Genomic DNA, 20,051 nt, shown 5'->3' with positions numbered 1-20,051 from the left:
GAGGAAACCTTTGCTGTCCAGAAAGAACATCAGGGCAAGACTAAAGTTTGCCAATGAACACCTAGGCAAAGACCAGCACTTCTGGAACAATGTGCTCTGGACAGATGAGTCAAAGGTAGAGCTATTTGGCCACAGTACCAGAAGACATGTTTGCTGAAAACCAAAGATAGCATTTGACCACAAGAACCTGATACCAACTGTAAAGCATGGTGGTGGAAATATTATGGTTTCGGGCAGCTTTGCTGCATCAGGGCCTGGGCAGCTCACCATCATATAATCCACTATGAATTCTTCATTGTACCAGAGGGTGCTTGAGGATAATGTGAGGCCATCTGTCGGAAAGTTGAAGCTCAACCGAAGGTGGACCTTGCAACATGACAATGACCCTAAATATACCAGTAAATCCACCAAGGAATGGCTGAAAATAAAGAAATGGAGGGTTCTGGAATGGCCAAGTCAAAGCCCGGATCTAAATCCCATCGAGATGTTGTGGGGGGATTTGAAACGAGCTGTGCATGCAAGAAACCCCTCAAACATCGCACAGCTGAAAGAATTCTGCATGGAGGAGTGGGCAAAAATTTCTCCCATTCGGTCAGAGACTGGTTGACAGTTATAAGAAACGCCTACTTGAGGTTGTTTCTGCCAAAGGGGGTAATACCACCTATTAGAGCCAAGGGTGTACTTACTTTTTCCACACGCGAAATTTGCATTTATGTTTATTTAAATTATACAATGGACTACAAAATGTAAATGTTTCATGATATTTGTTATATTATATCACCTTTATCTATCAATATTGTTGAAATGAAGATCAAATAGCTGTATGTTTAAATATGTTGAAAAAGTCAAAACTTTACATGGGGTGTACTTACTTTTTCACGTGACTGTATACTGTCACCCTAGTAGTGTGTGTGTGTGTGTGTGTGTGTGTGTGTGTGTGTGTGTGTGTGTGTGTGTGTGTGTGTGTGTGTGTGTGTCAGTCAGCCAATCATGTCTCAGTCATAATGGGGGGGATACCAGTCCGTTGCTTGGTTAGGTGTTTCTTCCTTTCTTTCTCGCCTAATAAATTATCCCCAGGTGTGGGTCTGACTTTATAATTAATGCCTATACCACTGTGCCCATATAACCAAAGAAAGCTGCATAAAGCTACACAAGGTAAGCCCTTTGCTGTTTCAAACATTGGTGGTGCTTGTTTCTGTCTTCGCTGTCACTGATGACTCACCAATAAGTGATGAAACGAGTCCAGCGGGTGATGAGGGCGAGTAGTATTTGGTTTCTCATGTATGTGCTACTTGTGAATGATTGCAGCTGTCGAGGAACCCATGTAGGGTTTGAAACAGCAAAGGCCTTACCTTGTGTAGCTTTTCTTGGATGGATTATGGGGCTTTATTTGGTTAGAAGGGCAGAGGAATGTATATATTGTTAAGAACGTCTCTCCTGGATAACTCCAAGAGGGCGGCGTGCCCTAAGAGATGACAGATGCTGTCTTCAACCATTAATTCGGACCAGATCCTCGTGCCCAGAGTCAGTTTACTGTGCCGGTGAATTAAGTGTGTTCGACGGTGAACCCGTGCCAATGACTATGTGGTGGTTAATTACTTGGCCGAGCAATTCCATGCCACATGGCACATTATGTGGACGACCTGCTACCATTACAACTAGAGTCTGGGATGAATTGTCCACTGTGGACGCTATCTCGGACCAACCACAAACAGGATAAGTCAAGACATGTGTCAACAAATTCATGAATTTATTACATGCAAGCAAAGAAACGAAACAGCAAAAAACAAAGGGAAGAATTATGGGGAGATGATCAGGTGAGAGAAAGTGGTGGGGAAATTCAAAGATCAAAAATGGTGGGAAAATTAAAACGCACAAATGACGTGGAATTCAACACAGATGAAACACATTTACATTCGCCCTTACCCTCATGCGATCATATCCACCTTGGAGCACTTACAAACAACCTCCGACCATAAGCTACAATACTGGATCCAGACACACGAGGAATGACAAAGATAGGAGGGTAGAGGTCACAGAGGAAGATAAGAAAAGAATGGGGACTCTGGCATGCCCTCAGTGAACCTGCGATCGCTCTGGTTGGAGCGACGTTAGCACGGCCCAGTGCCCAAACTCATTCCTCGTCCTGTCCTCCCCCACCCTCTCCTTGTGTGGCAGAGCCCCAATGGTCTGTGGTCTGTGCCGGAGCCCATTTGACCTGCCCGATGTTCCGCGGCTCCAGAACAGCTCGTTCCATTCAAATATCGAGGGATTTGTGTTCGGAGGTGGTGCTGTCTTAGCTGTGATGCTGAAGGTGCTGCACCGGGACCATGTCGTGTCGAAGCCACCATGGAGAAAAGCAAACGGGAATAAAAGTGTGAAGAAGAAGAAGAAAACATGTGTGGGGGAAATGTGTGTGGTGTGAAAAAGGAAAGTGTGAGGTGCAAAGAAAAGTGCAAAACCCCGTTCTCAGGACACAACACATTTAGGATGGTTCTTGGAAGTATTATAAAGGCGATTTGTGTTCAACAGTGTGCAAGTATTTATTCAATTTAAATAAGGGTTTAAAGGCTTATAAAGAAATTAATTCTGGGTTTTACCGCAGTTTTCCCATTGTTATATTACATCATCCTATCTAATACATTACATTAGTTCTACTCGTATCTTCGTCCCTGTTGTTTGTGTCCTTTATAATGGCCTTAAAAACAGTGAGTTTCCTGTTTGTAATTATTTTCAATTTTGTTTGACTGCCAGACAGAAAGAGTAAAAATATTATCTCCCTCCTTTCTGCGCATGTACAATTGGGATGAATTCAGAGCCAAAGTACAGTAAAATGGCAAATGTGTCTTCCTATTCATGTTCTGTTTCGTTTTCCAAATATCATATTCAATTTAAATAAGTTGCTTCTCGATCATAAACTGATGATCATAAACTGATAAAATGGACAGACGAGAGGATGGTCATGAACCAATTGCTTTGTCCCACTTTTCGCTTGGCGTGCGCAGAGTAATTACAGGATAACCATACAAGATTGGATGAATTTTTTTTTTTACTTAATAATTTTTATTTACTATTTTATATATTTTTATTTATTTACTAAATAATCCTTTTTGTAGCACGTTCATAATGTTTCAATTTAGTTTACAATGAAGATTCTTCATCGTTGAGGAGCATATTGAAACTCAATCAGTGATTGAGACACAGGGCCTTAATTTCCCACAGGTCTCCATATCAATGATGTCCAATGTCACCAGATCAGTCCCCTTTAAAAAAACATCATATGGAAGTACCTTAAAGAAAATGTTATTGATTTGAAGGATTTTGTGATTACAGCTCTCGCCAATATTGGGCATAAAACGCTACATGCTGTAATCAGCAACTTTGTGTGCGTATTCGCATGTGTGCTCAGAATGATGGAAGACATTTTGAAAATCTGTATTTTTTTCCATTTGATGGAAAGAAACTTCAACGATCCCTCTATTATTCTTTTTTTTATTTTAACTAACACTAAAAAGACTTCATTTGGTGCTGACAGGGTGGCCTAGAGGTATGAACACTCACCTCTAAGCTGTCTAGTTCAATTCCCAACCCAGCTAAACTCTGATCCCAGTGTTTCACATCTACACACACACATACAGTATGTGTGTATATATATATATATATATATATATATATATATATATATATATATATATATATATATATATTGTTGCGGTTTTGAGAACCCACACAGATAACATCATTAAAGGTTAAAGGTTGCACCACATAGATAGGCCACAAGCAACACGTAGGTCACCATGGGACGTCAGTTATTTCATAGTCTGTGTTTAGATAAGGCCATTTTCCAATAGTTGCATCTGCGTTGCGTCAATCAAATAAGAGTAGGCCCTTCCGTTCATTTTGGCAGGCTCCCTTCCAAGCGACGCCATTAAGCGCTAGCCAGTCTGTACTCGTCCTCGTCCTTTAGGTTGCCAGCAGCGTTCGCCACCTCGCTGGGCTTCCGCGCAAACCAGCCCAGAAACCCACGAGGTAAGGCCCGAAAAGGGGGCGGTGCACCAGGATGGAGGTGCGGCCATGTCAACCAGCCATCAGTGCGGGGCCAGTAAGCCATAACCAGCCAACCAGGGCTGGAGTGAGATCGCCTGACAGGCGTGGTTTTGGGGCTTCGAGAGCGTCCGCTGGCTTGGGTTATAAAAGCGCGAACACAAAGCCCTTGAACAGGACTTATGCAGCGGCGCTCGTTGAACAGGACTGTGCACAGAGGACTTATCGTGGTTGAAAGGACTTGGAAGGACTCGCTCGCGCTCATTGAGAAAGGACATCGGGGAGAGAGAGGCGCTTGACCTGGGACGTGCACTTTACGAGAGAACTGAAGCCAACGATTGGTATTGGAAGGAATTGCGCTTTGCGAGAGGGCTGACTGGGCGAGCGCGCAGCACACATTGCCAAGAACCGCAGCGTGCAGGACATTGGGGAGGGGGCGCTTGTGGCAAGTAAGACCGGTAGCGCCAGTACAAAAGCGCCGGTACACAAATTACGTACGCCGATAGCCCAAGCTTACCTTCCCCTGTCATTATAATTGTCCGCTCGTGTTACACTACGTGGAGAGCTGCCTGCCGGGTTTCGTCTGCTGGACCAGAGCCGGACTGGAGCCTGGACACCATCGCCGGACCTTCCACCCTACCATCTGCATCCCCATGTGAGTCTGGAGTCTGAGACCGAATCTGAGAGCGATCGGGCCCGTGTCCAGGGAATAAGACTGTTTAAGACTGCCCTGTGTACCTTTCCTTCCTTTCTTTCTTTCTTGTACATTCTTTCATTTCCTCTTCTTATTTGTACATAATTAATAAACCAATCTGTTCTTCCTATTTTCCTGGTTTCCTCTCAATCCGATCGTATCAGTCTCTTCTCAATTGGGTAAGCGTGGCACGATTAGGAACCGCTTAGAATCTGGTCTAGTCTTGGTTAACAGCTCGGATCGCGGATTGCTATCCGCTCGGCAATATTCCATCGATATCCGTGATTCGAGCGGGAGTTATTCCCTTGCTTCACGGTCGGTGGTAGTACTTAGGTAATAGGACTAAAACTCGACCAACAACCCTATTTACCACCGACCGGAAGGAACGTTATAACCCCCAGGGTCGCGTCGGCCAGATAAAAGACAAGGGGATTAACCCCCTCTTGATAAGGGGAGAGCCGACGTCAGAGATCCGCAACAATATATATACTCAAGTCTTTGCAGACTGAGATTAAACTCTATGGTCACAAATAGACAAAGGCATAGATGTGGATCTAGATTTCGCCCTTATTATGGGCTCATCGGGACACGGATGCCTCCTAGTTTGGAGGTGATGTGTTGGTATAATTTATGTACATGACGTCAGTGTCATGTCATAAGGTTAGTGTGCTTCTTTAGTGAAATTTAATATACCCGACTGCCATCTTCCTAATTGTTGATGAGCAGGGCAGAGACAATGTGTCAGCGTGGCAGGCGACACTTGTTGTTAACAGGTTGTGCAGCAATTGCTGGGGTGAGACTCAATCTGTGCCTCGCTTCCTAGTCAAGTTAGGGGGTTCAATCTGTTTATTAGCGGCTTAGATTGGTCACAAATAAACAATTTGCAGTATGTTGTCCTGATGAGGGAAAAATAAGCCCTGTCAGGACGGCATGGTGTTGAGTTCATGGGGACTCACTCCGATGGAGGAGGGGTCCAATTGTATGACCATGCATTCTGGCCCTTTGGGGTCAGGCGATGCATGTGTTTTGATTGACCATGTGTTTCAGCCTTTGGGTTGAGGTGCATATGTATGCCAATGGGACAGTTTTTATAGACGGTGTGCCTTGGCCGTGGGGTCAAGGTGCACGTCCAAGGCTGTTTAACTGTTTGATTTTTTACCTTTTTATTATAAAAAAGGCAGGCCTCATAAGGCCCATAATAAGGGTGGTCGTAACCACCGGGGACAGTACAATATGTACGTATGTGTGTATGTATGTATGTACACATATGTGTATATGAAGAAGATTTCATAAATTCCATATCCTGATGGGGGCATCAGTGTTACACTGTGACCTATATTCATCTGGTGGCTGGTTGTCTGGCTTTGAGAAAACTGTTGACAATATCCCATTTTTGATCTTGCCAAAACATTCTTTCCCTATGAGGCTGAGCCTGCCTTGTCAACTGTGTACAATTTCTCTTCGAGGCGGCAGTCTGTGAAATTGGGGAGGGATGAACTTGGGACCTTGTTTTGAGTTATTTGATCTTTGAGGGAAGTATATTAAGCTGACTACGGGTTGTGGCTCGCTGAGATGTTGGGGCCGGCTGTGTGAGGAAGATGATGTCACTGTGATGTGGTGTTAATAGCCTACACGCCACGCCAGCATCTACCATGCATGTATTCTTATCTATAATAAACCTCTTGTACACTGTCCGAATTTAACAGGTGCTTATTAAACCCACGACAAATGTATGTGTGTATGTATGTACATAAATGTATGTATGTACACATGTAGGTATGTGTGTATGTATATATGTATATATGTCTGTATGCATGTATTGTCGCATGGCTCCCCCTCGGTTAAAACGGGGGGAATCGCGGATGGAAATGAGCTTAATGAGGCGTCCGGGTCAATGGCGGATTTGCTATACACTAGGGCATGCCCGTACTATATATATGCCCGTACTATATATCTATCTAAAATTATATCCCCCCCCTCTATTTACATGAAATGGTTTGGTCCATTCGCAACGCCAAAGCGAACGGCGAACGGCTTGCGAGTACAGTGACAACCCCCCCCCCCCTCTATTTACATGAAATGGTTTCGTCCATTCGCAACGACCACAGAACCCCCCCCTCTATTTACATGGAATGGTTTGGTCCATTCGCAACGCCGGCACACGCGATCGTTCGCTGCTCTCTGATTGGTTGAATCGTTTTTTGGACATAGCTCGGTAAGTAATTGTCCGATTAATATGAAACCTTGAAAAGGCACATCCTCGGGTCCCCAGCAATATACCTGGCAAGTAAAAAGTATATCGGACCCGTGGTTGTCGAGAAACAGCGGTCACAGACAGACAAACGTACAAACGTACAGACAGAGATTACTGGAATTATAGATAGATGCGTGGGAGGAAGAAGGAAAGAAGAAGAAGCCGCGAGCTTTTACCTCACGGTCCGCGCACACCAGCGTCTTCAACCTGCAGGAAATGAAACTCACACAAAACGGAATTTATGTACAAAAAAGAACAATTTATTATACAGAACACAAGAACAATGGATGTGACGATAAATAAATAATGTTCCTAAATCGGAATCCCGCACACCTCACTTCAAATACAAGCACAGAGGAAGAGTGAATAAAAGAAAAACGTTGTTTCTGAGTGGTGCGTCTTATCTGTCTGTATTGTGTGTCCTCGTCAAGGATGGTCTGGGATCGAGCGCATTCATCTGACGCAGTGCTGGCGTTGGCGGAAACTGCCTGGTCATTGGCGCGGAGCGGCCCTCGGCGCGCCCGCGCGATCGCTCGTCAGCGCTCCAACCGCAAGCCTCGATCGTCGTTCGTATGTGAACGCAGGGGAAGAGAATCGTCGGCGCTGGTCTCTCCACCAAAGTCCAAAGGCAAGAACAGGTCCAGGAGGAAGGCAAGGGGCAGAAAGGAAGCCAAAACGAGAAGGGCCAACTCAATCGGACAGTCTAGAACAAGAGGGCAAAGGGAAGAGAGAAAATGCCGGAGAGTGAGAGGTTTTACTCACCGTCACGTGATGTCAGCCCTCCTCTCCTCCAACCAGCGCAGCACCCCTCGACCTTTCAAATCTTCCGATCGCGTTAGTGTCCTCTCATTGGCCGAGCACTTTTTGCCCTTCATGTCACGCCATCCGTCGGTGGCCAATCAGTGTGTCGCTCCTTCCACCAATCACGGGGACGCTTTCTGCCCTTCCCCTGACCAATTCCACGTCCTTCCATGCCCTGCCAATCGGTCACCTGCTCTTTGCTCGCTCTTCCCCCTGTCAATCAAGAGTCCTTCTGGGCGTGGCTCTCAGCCTGCCTGGTCGATGTCTGCATGCTATGGCGCCATAGTGCGTAGTTGCCTGCTGTCTGCTCTTCTGGTCAGTTTTATTGTCTTGTGGCGGAAGGGGGTTTAATTAGTGTTGTGCTAATGGGCCTAGCTAATGCATAAGAGTGCATTGCCATACAGGACAATGGATAAATCACAGAGGTTTGACATACCGGGGAGTTAGCCTAATCCCTATTCTACTTATCACCCGATCATCCTCGTATGATCACAGGTACACACTTAATCCGACATTCGGGCTAACAGAACTTATTACATCGAGATTCCCTATCCTGACAGACGAAGCACCGATCTATGCAGATCTACCTAAATCTACATATGCCTACCCAACCGACATAACAGTATTGTTACAGACGTGGCTTAGATGTTAGTTTACCGAGCGGTTTTGGTATGACCACGTCTGCACAAGTTACCGATTATACTCGACGTTGACGAAGCCGCGCCACGCTGGCTCAATAAGAAAAAGAAGACACCCGGCTGGGTTATAAAATGACGACACCAGGGATACGGTTCTCAAGACCTCCGGAGGAGATTATATTCGTTACGGAAGGTCAGATTACAGGGACGAGAGGTACAACATAGAAAGACAAGCACTTAGACACAATCTTATATTATTCCCCAACAGACGACAGGCAAACGGGACAACGGCTGACTCACACGGGGGTTGATGGAAAGGACAGGCGGGTAGCGATGGCTCCAGGTGCACCTGTGCTCAAAGGTTAGAATCGACCCGGTCCGGTCCAGAGATGCGGGAGGTTTCACAGCGCTCGGAGGGGACGTTCTTTCACAGGCGGGCCTTTCTCTCTCAGCGCTCGCAGGTCCTTCTTTCTCCAGCTCGGGGCGCATCTCTCGTCACATCCGGCGCGGGGCCGCGTATATCCGGCGGGGAGTGACACGCCCTCGGCTCGTTAGCGCCGCCCCAGATGGAATCGGCACGTTGCTTCTCATTGGGTGCGTGCGGGGGGGGGGTTTATTAGGCTCCGCCCTTGACGAGGAGCTGACAAGGAGCCCCTTCGTGGTAACCCCGTGGAGCGCGTGGTCAATGGCGCTAATCGAGCCGGTGTGAGGACGCATCCTCCCCCGCTCCGCCGCCATCTCCCATCCCCTCCGTTGCTGCAGCCATAGTTGGTTGGGGAAGAAGATGGAAGGAGGTATGGGAAGATGGAAGGAGGTATGGGAAAGGTCCTAAACTCACTACTGATGCCATATAATCACATTCTGGTGCAACGAAGAGTCATAATTAATGGAGACGAGGCCTTAACTGACATAGACTAAGAATAACTAGGAAGATGTCCGAAAGTTGTCTACGTGTGGTGCGGTGGACCTGGGCACGACATTTAATGGGGGAATAAGGGGAAGGTCGGCTCTACTGATTGTTATTTACATGCAATGGGACTAGGGAATGGGGGATTGGGGAAAGTTGGGGAGTATTGGAGAAAATAGGGGAATATTTACAAGCGGATATGGAGGCCAAATTCCATATTCGCAACATTGCACCCTTCTCTACCCTCGGGGCGTCCCGACCCGATAAATTTTTACCTACTTTAGTGTGGCACGCAATGTAGTTCCCTCTACTATTAACTCTACCCTGAGTGCGACAGTTTTACAGATATTCACAAATGAGTAAATATGTCCCCCTGCGACGTTGCACCCTTCTCCTCACAGAAACACACCCACAGGATAACCGAATCCGGAAAGAATTCTCAAACTAAACATACAGCCGGTAGGGAGCATTATTTACAAGACTACGCTGCTATTTACACTACGATCCAGGACCTGTTTTTTGGAGGAACACATGCAGATGTTATGCATAGAGAGAGCGCGCTTGCCAACATCGATACACCAACCCACGAGTGCTCTGTGGCCGACGGCCTTTAATAACGTGCAGAGCACCCTTCCCGAGCATCAAAAGCACCACCCCACCACCCATCGGTGCAGTCACCATTGTTCATTGGAATAAAAATAAATTCGACAACCCCTAACCCTGCAGGTGTCTCTTGCTCTTCTTGTGGTGCACTTGGTGGTGTTAACTATTAGTGGTTCACCTGTATGGCATAGGTGCCACGTTGATCCATAGGTCCATCCCCGGGTGGTGCTTGGCCGCAAACGAACTGCGGTCCATTGTGGGTGGCCACAAACATTGCGGTCCATATGGTGTATCGATCCCGGCAGCAAACAGCGAAAGTGCAGGCCCACAACTGCGCAGCCAGCACCTCTCTCTCCTCTCTCTCTACCCCAAAGCCAGATCCTCGGAGGTGGGAGACAAAAGAAGAAACAAGTGAGTAAGGTGGTAAGGGCGCAAAAGTGCACGCAATGTAAGGTGATGCACACTGGGGGCACATGGGAACCAGGTGAGACAGGTACGTTCCTATCGTACGCCCCCCCCCCCCCCCACCAGGTAACCTACATGGCCCCTCCCTTACCCCTTACTGTATCCACACAACACAACACTACCCATAAACATCTACTTTACAAATCAACAAACATCCCTACTGTCTTCCCCGTTCCTCCCATATACCAAATTCGTCTTCTCTCCCTCCTAACCAATCAAATTTGCCATTTTCAACTCTCATCAAAATTTGCCATCTCCAACTCAACATCAAAATTTGCCATCACCAATTCATCATCGGTCCCTCCTAGGGAGGGAGAGATGGAATCACCCCAATGTCTCATCCACGTCGTGATGCGTCTCACAATTCCAACAGCAATTCTCATTTCTGCAACACAAACAAAGAAAACACAGGTGTGGAGTCATCATCATCACCACAGGTAAGTGGCTGCGTATGGTGCGACAGGTTCATCAATCCTAACTATTTCCTAAATGACTTTAACAACTTTACACTACCCGGGGTCTCTCTCCGGCCAAACCATTGGCCCTCTTACACTATGGGTTCTAAAAACCAATTCCCATTGGCCAAACTGTGGTGCTTTTCAATTTGGGGTCTCACTCCCCCGATTCATCTCCCGGTGCCCTCGCACAATTTCTGGGCTGTGGCGTGTACCTCTCCCAGCGGGTCTACCCACCTGCACACCTCCACCACTGCAGTTGCCTCCGAGCTTACCTGCTCCTTACCCTAACCTAACTACCAGGGGAAGGCCCTCTGGCTCTCTCCCCACTCCGTGCCCTCTCTGGCACTGGGCTGCCCGATCCACACCCGGGATCCTCAGGCACCCACTCACAACTACCGGCTCCCAGAGCCCACCTGCGGCCTCACCTGGCCGACATCCTCACAGTGGTGGAGTGCCCAACCAACTACACACACTAACAGGCTACACGCCCAGCCATTTCCACAACACTAATGCACCCATTCACAACACCATTCTGCAACCGCACCACAAATGCCAATATCCAACCACAATTTACCTGCACCCTCTACCTAACACTTACACTACCCGCCCCGGGTGCTCGTGAAAGGGGTCCACTCTTCCCCCATCCACACCTTCGCACCATGCACACCACTCCGTACCACTCACTCCAACTCTCTCCACACACCTGTATTTGCACACCTGTGCTCTCACACCTGGTGCCACCTGCACCCTTCTCTCCCCAAGCGCATTCGCGCTGATCCACAACACTCATTACTCACACACTGTTCCTCACACCTGTCCAGTTGCACACCTGTGCAATCACACCTGTTCAGTTGCACACCTGTGCAATCACACCTGTTCCATCCTCACACACACGGCATCATCTCAGCTAACTACTCCCTTCGGACACTTGCGCTTCCCAGTCGTCCCTTTAAACTATTGCGCTCCCACGTCATTATCATCCATACTAATCTACCTGCGTCCCCACTACAGGTATCAGTCACTATCTAAACTTAACGTCACCTAATGTCATCTTCTAGGGCCCTATCAATATAACCTAACCCACCCGGGCTAGTTGTCACTGCCATATACCCCATAAACTATTGCGCATTTGCCCCACATGGGAAGGATGGTGGATTTGCCATCCCACCACATCGGGGGTCTCTCACTACCAATTTCGCTCGTCCAAATCCAACAATTCAAAAATTTTCCATTTACTGCCAATTCTATTCACTTTTCTAAATTTCGTATCAAATCACTACTATCACTATCACCATTACCCGTCTACTTATTACATCCTCTCGGTGCGCCAATTCACATCTACAGCCCGGCTTCGTACAGCCGAGCAATGAATGCGGGTCGTTTTGTGCCAGCGGCTGGATACGTCCCGCATTCGGGGCAGGGACGGGGGCTTACCCGGGCCGAGATCCCACGCATCACCTCGGCGTGGAGCCATCCAATGTCCCGATCTCGACCTGCCGGCACGTCTCAACAAAACGTGGTCGCCATAACGACCCTTCCTATCCAGCTGCCCGCTCCACCTAGTGGAGCCTGGACGCGGCCGTTCAAAGCGAGGCCCGGCACGCACCGAGGGCCCGCTTCGGCTAAAAGTCGCTCTAACCTCTAACCCGTGTAACGTCGATGCTTCACCTGCATGCTTACACCCCGCAGCCCGTTCCTTGCTCACACATCCAGCCGTGCCCATGCTCCTCGTACCTTTCCTTACACACCCAGGTACACCCATTCCACTCACAGCCTTGGTCACACACCTGACCACCGAACACTTTGGCACACATTCGTTGCTCGCACACCTCACCAATACACCGCTTCGCGCCCCCTCCTCGGTCACCTCCTCTGTGACAATCACAGGTGTGCCCTCATTCGCACACCCATCCACGTGCCTCACCACCAACTCCAGCGTGCATTCCCACTCACGCTCTACCATTCCAGGTGTGCATCCTTCCATCCCAGGTGTACATCCTCTCTCACCTGTCACAACTAACTCACGCTCCATGTCACTCTCACTACTCTCACCTCCATTCTTGACAGCGCACTCACCCTTACTCTTGACAGCGCACTCTTTCCCCATGCACCTGTCCGTCACACACCTTTCTCGCGCACACTCTCCCGTCACACCCTCTGTAACACTCACCACAGGTGTGCATTCTTCCTTGCCTTTGACAGCGCACTCTTTCCCCATGCACCTGTCCGTCACACACCTTCCTCGCGCACACTCTCCCGTTACACCCTCTGTTACACTTACCACACCCCGCTTCCATGTGCTCCCTCGCACACACGCTACGACCGACTCACTCTCGCCAGCACCCTCACTCCTTGGCACGCACTTTTTCCTCACACACCCCAGAGTCGGACTTTCTTGCACACCTCCTTTTTCGCACACCAGACCTGTCGCACACCTCACCAACGGCCTCTCACGAACACCCGGGTCCATCTCGACCCCCAAGCTTCTTAAATCACCTGGCGCATCATACGCACGACCATATTGGTCACCACTTACACCGAGTCCTCTTCCTCTTCGCTTCTCCTCCATCACCTGCGAATCCCTCATCCGGTTAATGAGCACATCATCACGATCCAAACACAGACTTTGGACCAATTCTTTTATCTCCTCTTTTATCTCTTTCTTATCCCCTCTCCGTCGCTTCTTAATTTCGCTCATCCCTTCTTCCACTTCTTCTAGTTTCTGCTTCACCTCTTTCATTCCCCGGTACGTCTCCTCAAGCTCATCCTCTAAGGCTACCTTGACCGTTTCCAGGTGCATCCTCACCTGCCGGTCCTTCGTCTCCATTACCTCTACCACCTCGTCCAACCTCGTTGTCAGTCCCTCACGTACCATCTGACATTCCCTCTTCGTCGCTATCAAGTCGTCTTTTAGTTCTTTCTGTGTCACTTTTAACCCTCCTAATACCGCAGTGTTCCTTTGAACCTGCTCCGTTAGTTCTTTTTGTCCCTCCGTCAGCTGTTCCACCTCCTGCGTCAGGACCTCTATGCCCCCCTGTAACTTTACAGTCCCCTTTCTCACCTCCTTCTCCATGTGCTCCTTACAGTGCCTCACCTCCTCGCGCACTCCTCCGACCTCCTCACTCACTCCTCTTCTGATCTCCTCCCCCATCACTTGCATCTCCTGCCCAGATGCCACCCTCATCTGCTCCATTTCCTCCCTGTGAGCATCCAGTTTGGTTTCTACCCCCATTCTGACCCCCTCTATCTGCTGCTCCATTTGTTTAACTTCCCTTTCCGCTTGGTCCCTCATGTCCCTCAATTTGCCTTCCATACTGTTTTCTAACCCCTCTAACCCATTTTTCACTTCTTTTATCCCGTTGTCTAACCCCTCAAAATTATTGTCTAACTTCCCAAATTTCTTGTCTAACTCCTCAAAATTATTGTCTAACCCCTCACTGGTACCCCTCGCTTCGTCCCTCATTACCCCCATTTGCTCACTCTGAGCCCTCGCTTCGTCCCTTATTACCCCCATTTGGCCCTCCAATCGCTCACCCTGAGCATCCATCCGGTTCCCCAATTGGTTACTCTGCAGTTTGAGGGACGCCTGCATTTGCGCCATAAATTGCTCCATGAGGACCTGCATCTGGGCCATCCCTCCCACTTGTGCAGCGGGTGCGGCCGCCGTAGCTATGTGCGAGGCGCCATTTCGCGCGTCTGCTACCCCCGCTGTTTCGCTCTCCTCATGTCCCTCATGTCCCTCAATTTGGTCCTGGACCGACCCTGCTTCACTCTCCCCTACCGGACCCCAGCCGTCTTGATCCGCCATGGCGCGACTTTCAAAATTCGAGTTTCGTAACACAAATTCGAAATTTCGCCGTTATAATTTCGTCGAGCGCAGTAACCGCGGGACCGCGCTCCGGATCGATTTGGTCGAGCGCCGTACGCGCTCCGGCTCGATTTTCCCTCCCAAAATTTGGGCCTAACTAATTTAGTCCCGGGTCCGAATCTCACTCCTCGACACCAATTGTTACAGACGTGGCTTAGATGTTAGTTTACCGAGCGGTTTTGGTATGACCACGTCTGCACAAGTTACCGATTATACTCGACGTTGACGAAGCCGCGCCACGCTGGCTCAATAAGAAAAAGAAGACACCCGGCTGGGTTATAAAATGACGACACCAGGGATACGGTTCTCAAGACCTCCGGAGGAGATTATATTCGTTACGGAAGGTCAGATTACAGGGACGAGAGGTACAACATAGAAAGACAAGCACTTAGACACAATCTTATATTATTCCCCAACAGACGACAGGCAAACGGGACAACGGCTGACTCACACGGGGGTTGATGGAAAGGACAGGCGGGTAGCGATGGCTCCAGGTGCACCTGTGCTCAAAGGTTAGAATCGACCCGGTCCGGTCCAGAGATGCGGGAGGTTTCACAGCGCTCGGAGGGGACGTTCTTTCACAGGCGGGCCTTTCTCTCTCAGCGCTCGCAGGTCCTTCTTTCTCCAGCTCGGGGCGCATCTCTCGTCACATCCGGCACGGGGCCGCGTATATCCGGCGGGGAGTGACACGCCCTCGGCTCGTTAGCGCCGCCCCAGATGGAATCGGCACGTTGCTTCTCATTGGGTGCGTGCGGGGGGGGGTTTACCAGGCTCCGCCCTTGACGAGGAGCTGACAAGGAGCCCCTTCGTGGTAACCCCGTGGAGCGCGTGGTCAATGGCGCTAATCGAGCCGGTGTGAGGACGCATCCTCCCCCGCTCCGCCGCCATCTCCCATCCCCTCCGTTGCTGCAGCCATAGTTGGTTGGGGAAGAAGATGGAAGGAGGTATGGGAAGATGGAAGGAGGTATGGGAAAGGTCCTAAACTCACTACTGATGCCATATAATCACATTCTGGTGCAACGAAGAGTCATAATTAATGGAGACGAGGCCTTAACTGACATAGACTAAGAATAACTAGGAAGATGTCCGAAAGTTGTCTACGTGTGGTGCGGTGGACCTGGGCACGACATTTAATGGGGGAATAAGGGGAAGGTCGGCTCTACTGATTGTTATTTACATGCAATGGGACTAGGGAATGGGGGATTGGGGAAAGTTGGGGAGTATTGGAGAAAATAGGGGAATATTTACAAGCGGATATGGAGGCCAAATTCCATATTCGCAACAGTATATATGTCTGTTTGTATGTATGTATGCATATATATGTGTGTACGTATGTATATACTATATACCTATATGTATGCATATATGTATGTATGTACATATATATGTATGTATGCATGTATATACATACAGTATAAAAGGGTGTATGTATGTATGTATGTATGCACATACATATGTAAGTATGTAGGTACATATATAAAAAGTTTTATACGTGTGGATATAAACACACTGTTGTGAGAGTAATATCTTATTTGTTTTTGAGTATGAATGAAAATGTTAATTTCAAGCCATGACTACATGTATTCAATAAAACAAAGTCACATTAAAAAGTAAACATTGAGTGATGCAGGGTGGGCGTGATGGGGGAGGTACAATGTACACCCGATGATGTTTTTAACTTGCCAGGAACAATTCTTAAAAGCTGTGTCATACCAGGTTAGTACAAAATGGAACACCTTGATATGCCTTTTGAAATGGAGCATTCCTTCCCACCAATTAAATGAAAACAAATAAATGAACAAATAAAATGGGGAGATTTACAATTTTCTCAAACCACTGCTGATCTTCAGATTTTCGCTTGAGACATTTAAGGAATTATTGAGAAACTAGAACGCTATCAGTAGAGAGCATACGTCCACCAGGTTGAACAGGTTACGTTTTGTATCCCACTGATAGGTCGGATCTGCATCAAGACCTGAACCAAAATTAAGTTGGCTTGTAGTTGTCACAATGATTTTTTTAAATTCCCCTAACCGGATCCAGATTCGGATCTTCACCAAAATTGAATCAAGTCTTCCTTGTCACACACCCATCCTGCCCACCAAATTTAGTCCGAATCGGCCCACAACTTTCTGAGATATCCTGCTCATAGACAAAACAAACAGATAGGGGTAAAAACAACCCACCTCCACCTTCGGTAGTGGAGGAAGTAATCACTGTTCAAGCTTGGATGCTTAATTGGAAGATTGTTCAGTTAAACTTCTCTTCATTGTCATAGGCACCCCCTTCCTCAACCATTTCATCACCATCTGCCTGGAAGTCTTCATCAGAAGTAGCAGTGGTTACATTAGCACATTGCTTGCATGTGCACAGTTCATTGCAGGGAATACCTAAGGACACACAGCATTTGTCGTCTGCCTTACCACCTTTGCATTTGGACATCTTGCACCCGCACCCATAGCATGCAAGTTCCAGAATGCTGTGTTGATCAGGTTCCATATCCATGCAGTCAATATCTAGGGTACTGTTTGTCAACTTCCAACCATATCCAACTGCAAATGGAATGTCAGGGTATGGTTAAAAGTTATGCTTACAGATGGCTGTCTGGAAGTTTGTTGTGTATTGTGCATACAGTTCACACACAAACCTTTTCCAGCCTGGTCACCATATCTTCCGTAACTGTGAATATTTCTCCAAGTGACTCAAATATGTCACAGGATGTCTGTTTTTGCACCAAGAGTTTAATTGCCTTTGCCATTAAATTAACTTACTGAATCTCAGCCAGTGAAGCGATGGAGGCCAATGAGTGCTTTATAGATAAGTTCTCCAAGGTGTTGGTTGATACTTGTAGGTGGATTGTGTGGGCATCCTCATCTTTCCCTGTATACATCTGGGAACTGCCAACGATGGAAGCAAGTGCAATGCCAAGCACAAACACATCAGTATCAGCACTTTTGATGATTATAATATTGTCACGGAATTTGGCAATGTAATTGGCATGGAAAAACATACTAGTGTTTGCTTCTTCATGAGAACAATGCAGCTCGGTGACTTCTTCGAGATAGAATAACGCAGCTCGCCACGTGCTATATTTCGCTCTTTCTTCAAATTTCATAAAGGAATTCCACAAACTGTTCTTTGTCGGAGCTGTTTGCAAGATACTCTTTCCTCTGAATTGGATGTGCAGGTTTTGAAATCCTGAACTTCTCAGAACCACGAGCTGCTCTGCACTTCCTTTCCACATTTTTGACACGTCTGGATATCCATCCCCAACAAAATGGACAGTGGAAGATTGATGAGTATGAGCCAAGTCTACCAACTGTCTTAAAATCTCCTCTGAAAGTTGACCCAAATTTTTTGGCTTGAATTTCGGCATCAGTTGTTGTAGCCTATAGCCATTCCAACCACAATCTCTACACTATCCATTGGTTTCTCAACAACTGGTTGGCGTACATTCTAGGCAGTGCAGTAGTTTAGCCTTGCTAGTTTTTACCTGGCTTACATCATTTGTTGCTATTGGTGCTAAGCAGTCGGACAGCATGTTCTTCAAATCAATGTTGCAAGTTTTGCCTATGATGATAAATGGAGCAAGTAGTTTTAATCCATTCATTGTGTCGATGATATCTCGGCTACTCTTCACGAAGGACCCACCATGGGATGATACAAGGAAATGCAATAAACGTCAATGTAGGAGGAGGCCATTCGGCTTGGTCCCATCGAGCCTGCATAATTATCCCAACACTTAGTACTCCTCCATCCCCACATTTCAGTTGCCTGTTTACCTATCCAATACTCCAATTGGCCGTCAGCTGAAGTGTCAGTTGACATTCAAAACATGCCAGTTTTTAAATTTGACATGCAAATCATGCCAGTTTAAACGTTTGACATCTGAAACATGTCAGTTAAAAAAATTGACATGCAAAACATGCCAGTTTAAACGTTTGACATCCGAAGCATGCCAGGTTAAACGTTTGATATCTAAACACGCCAGTTTAAAAGTTTGACATCTGATACATGACAGTTTAAAGATTTGATGTCCGAAACATGCCAGTTCAAGCGTTTGACTTCCCAAACATGCCACTTCAAACGTTTGACATCCAAAACATGACATTTTAAACGTTGGACATCCAAACATGCCAGTTTAAACATTTGACGTCGAAAACATACAAGTTTAAAAGTTTGACATCCGAAACATGTCAGTTTAAAAATTTGATATGCACAACATGCCAGTTTAAACGTTTGACATCAGAAACATGCCGGTTTAAAAGTTAGACATCTGAAACATGCCAGTTTAAAAGCTTGACATCTTAAACTTGCCAGTTTAAAGGTTTGATGTCCGAAACATGCCGGTTTAAACGTTTGACATCCGAACCATGCCAGTTTAAACGTTTGACATCTGAAACGTGCCAGGTTAAAAGTTTGACATCCGAAACATGCCAGTTTAAAAGTTGGCATCCGAAACATGCCAGTTTAAACGTTTGACATCCATCCGAAACATGCCAGTTTAAAAGTTTGACATCTGAAACGTGCCAGTTTAAAAGTTTGACATCCGAAACATGCCAGTTTAAAAGTTGGCATCCGAAACATGCCAGTTTAAAAGTTGGCATCCGAAACATAACAGTTTAAACGTTTGACATCCATCCGAAACATGCCAGTTTAAAAGTTTGACATCCGAAACATGCCAGTTTAAAAGTTGGCATCCGAAACATGCCAGTTTAAAAGTTGGCATCCGAAACATAACAGTTTAAACGTTTGACATCCATCCGAAACATGCCAGTTTAAAAGTTGGCATCCGAAACATGCCAGTTTAAAAGTTGGCATCCGAAACATAACAGTTTAAACGTTTGACATCCATCCGAAACATGCCAGTTTAAAAGTTTGACATCAAATTACTTTTGCATTATTTCTTGGCTGCGCTAATGGCCGACCGCACCACTCGTATCGTGATTCAAACTCAGCAATCCTCTCAAATATTTTTCTCAAATATTGAGAATATTGATTGAACATTGAGAAGAAATATTGAGAATCCTCTCAAAGAAGTTCTGTCACTCAAGCTTTTGGGTCTTACTATCAGCCATGATCTTTCCTGAGAAAGCCACATTTCCAAGCTGGCCTCCAAAGCCAGTCACCGACTGGGCATCTTCCGTCGTGCGAAGTCCTTCCTTGGCACACCTGAGCTCCTCACCATATACAAAGCTTTCATCCGCAGTTTAATGGAATACTGCTCTCCCCTCTGGGCTGGTGCTCCTGCCTCACGCCTAGCTCGGCTTCACGCTGTAGAAACCAAGGCTTTTAGGATCATTGGTATCTCCCACGATA

Source organism: Myxine glutinosa, chromosome 11, assembly GCF_964187855.1.
Source record: "Myxine glutinosa chromosome 11, kmMyxGlut1.1, whole genome shotgun sequence".
NCBI lineage: Eukaryota > Metazoa > Chordata > Myxini > Myxiniformes > Myxinidae > Myxine > Myxine glutinosa.
The sequence above is the reverse complement of the archived record's forward strand: the minus strand, read 5'-3'. Positions refer to the sequence as shown.